At 36.6% G+C, this 3,509-nt stretch overlaps 1 pseudogene; it reads right to left on the reverse strand.

The window, feature by feature from the left end:
• Nucleotides 1-362: 362 nt before the first annotated feature.
• Nucleotides 363-3,509, reverse strand: part of LOC107679811 (calpain-2 catalytic subunit-like) — a 12,229-nt pseudogene continuing 9,082 nt past the window's right edge.

Here is a 3,509-nt window from a genome sequence, read left to right on the forward strand (position 1 = left end):
TGATCCTCTGAATTCATAACATATGGCTTCCCTAAACAGGTTACCAATTCTTCGCATTCTATAATTCCCGCTCCGCCCAGATCGCATTTTATAGAAGAAATCGTGATCGCGTTCCACTCGGTTCCCTCCATCGTCGGACCCTTAGAATAGTCCAAACCTCCCAGGCCCCCTCCCCCACCACGGCACCCCTGCTTACAATACATTTGACTTGTTGCATCACTCTAATAAAATCTGGATTTCAGATTGAGGCTTTTTTACTTTTTATTTGTTACTTATTTTGATTCATTCAAGTTTCCTGATTTGTATTGCACAATCAATATCCTGTTTCTTTAAAGAGCAATATTAAAGAAATATCTGGGTGCTTTTCATATGGGGAGCTTTATTTGCACTGTCTGCAGCAGTATACATTATTTGGAATCGACACAAGAATTACATGCACTTTCTGATATAATGACACACTTTCAGTAATGTTTTTTTTTTACAGCTTTTCATTTCAAGGCATAATTTGACAGGATTACAGTATTTTGCATAAAAAAAGAAAAGTACAAGTATTTATTCTTACCTTGCATGGCATGTAATAAAGTATGCCATCTAACATAACTGATCAATTCTGAATAGCAACTACTGTAGTACATCACCCTCCCAACAGATGACACATTTGCTTTACAAACCAAAAACAATTTGTTAACAAATAACGGTAAAAATCTTAAGAACAGAATAATTAACAAAAACAAATACATTTCTCGATTTTTTTTTCTGAAATTATTCACTGAAAGAAAAATTAAAGCACAAAAAATAAAAGCAGAACATTGATTCCTATTCATGTGACAAGTAATAAAGTCTGCACACAATAAAATGTTTACCTCACCCTCATCAAGAATGTCTCCATTCTACTCAGGAGTTTCTTGAATATGTCTGTTGGAAAGAGAAAAACTTTAGATCACAGAGCTGTAATTTCAGGTTACTCTAAACATATTATATGCCTTAAGCACACCCAATTCTTTAGACTGCATCACAGCTTACTCCAAGTGTGTCTCATTCTTTGAGAAAACAGACACGATAATGGAGGCAATTTCACCAGGATTCTCTGTGCAAGGTACAATCATATATGCTCCAGCCTGAAGAATTTCATCACCTCTCTAAAACATAATAATTCATCAGTCTGTGCCACAGGCTCTCTGTCAATGAAGAACTCAGATGAAAACCTCCCACTTTGACTTCTCATCTAAAAGAGAATAATAAAACGTGTCTTTAGTCTATTTAAAAGAATAAATACATGTAAACAGACTCTTGTCTTTAAGGGGCCATTACAGTATAACATTTAGATTAATTTTCACTTGCCTCAAGTGGTATCTGTGAAAGAAAGGAGAAAAAGGCATAACATCATTAAAGGGATATTGCAGTTGATGCACAAAACATGTCACTGAAAATGCTGAGACCATCACAACATTCAAAAAGCAGCTGAAGGCACACTTCTTCAATAAGAATGTAACCACTCCACAACCTCAAACCATGGCACACACAAAATCCTCTTTTTATTTACATTTCACCTCTGCTTGTTTCTTAGTTTGGATTTCTAATAAATCTGGCATTGTACTCTACAAATATTGTTGACTCTGTGACCAATTGCTCACGTTTCTCAATTGTCAAAATGTAAGTCACTTTGAATAAAAAGGGTCTACTAAATGCATAAATATGTTATAAATGTAAATGAAAGCCCCTTCAATTTATAAAGAAACTTAAAATTAAACTACATCAGATTCAAACATACGTAAATACTATACATTATTTGGCATATTTAAACAAGCATAGTATACGCAAATACTGACCTCGAAAACATAGAAGCCAATATAAAAATTTTCTTGGCTATTTCTGTTTCTCTTCTCATGGTTCTGCATGAGGGACACCAGTATATTTTCAGGATGCTGGCCACTAGCACATTCCTCATTAAGCTCATCAATTTTCACCCAAAACTGAGGGTTTGTCCAGAAAGTCTCTATAACATTAAAAGAAGATTTGTACATTATTTTCATTTTCTATGCAATTATTTCAAGTTACATCTGTCTTTTAAAAGTCTTGTCTTTATACTTTAAGGTTTTATTATCATTTTGCTATGCTGGAACTGATTGATAGGGCTTTATGTGCAAATATTTACATATGCATAGAGTAATAATACCTGTCTTAATTATGTCACCACCCGCTGAAATCCCAGCATTCCATCTGCCAAAATATCGTTTTGAGGTCCAGTGACATTCAGCAGAGCCATCCAGAAAATCAGGACAGAGACAACAGATGTCTATGATTTCAAAAATGTTGGTAAAGTCTTCCATTGACATCCTGCAGTTAAAAAATGTTTCTAAGTAAAATGCGATTTCATACTTTGTATAGAAGTAGTCATTTCTCGCTTCAAATGTGAGAGGGTGGGTGTACATAAAATGGTCATGCTCACCAGAACTCCCCGTTATTTAAAACTTCATGGAAAAATTTGCGGATGTCCCCACAAACTGTGTCCCATAGGGGTGATCTGTAAAATTTATAAACAAGCCATGGGTGCTATTGTGTAGCAAATACAAAGAAAAGAACCTTAAACATGTAAGGTGATATGTCATGGTGTGTTCAAGCAATGTACGACTTTCTGCTGAGTTTGTGTCTGGCTAAATTAAGCTGTTACTGTAAACTTTACCCATCACTCCAGTCTCCTCGCCACTGTTCTACGCCCCATGGGTTCAACAATCTTACCAGCTGGACTGGATTTTCGTCACTCATCACCTGTTTTACAAAGCCAGAAATCAATGTCAGTTTAAGAGATTTATTAAAAGTAAAAGAGTATTAAATTGATTAAAAAAGAAACACTCAAAAAAGCATTGAAAAAAATGTGCCTCTACTCTACCTACAAACTCCACAACCTCAAACCAAGGCACACACAATATCCTTTTTCTTTGCAGTTTATCTCTGCTCTAGCTTGTTTCTTAGTCTGGCTTTCTAATAAACCTGCGATTGTACACTATAAATACTGATGGCTTAGTGAAGAATTTCTCACATTCACCCAATTCACGCACTGCACCTGTGATGCAGGGCACATGATAAGAATCACTATAAAAGAGTTCTAAGATTTGAAGAAGCAAGCTAAAATGTGTCAGAAAACACTTACAGACTCTATGGAAGATCCAAGTGCAGCATTTAATAAAGTAATCCAAAACCGTAATTAAAAGCATCACACAAGCTGAAACAGAATAGTCACCAGCAAAAACAGAGACACAGAGCAATTCTTCCACAAACACATATATATATATATATATATATATATATATTGTTGGTGGTGCCATGCACCAAAATGGAGACCGTACTGGAGTTGAGCTGGCTCACTCACTTCCCTTGGCAGGGCATCTCGGAGTCGGGAACACCATCCAGCTGATCCGCGACCGCTTCCACTGCCCGGGCTTGGAGGCCGAAGTGAAGCGGTTCTGCCAAGCCTGCCCGACCTGCCAAGTGACGTCACCCAGGATGCC

This window comes from Sinocyclocheilus anshuiensis, unplaced genomic scaffold (genome assembly GCF_001515605.1).
Source record: "Sinocyclocheilus anshuiensis isolate Anshui unplaced genomic scaffold, SAMN03320099.WGS_v1.1 scaffold676, whole genome shotgun sequence".
Taxonomy (NCBI): Eukaryota; Metazoa; Chordata; class Actinopteri; order Cypriniformes; family Cyprinidae; genus Sinocyclocheilus; species Sinocyclocheilus anshuiensis.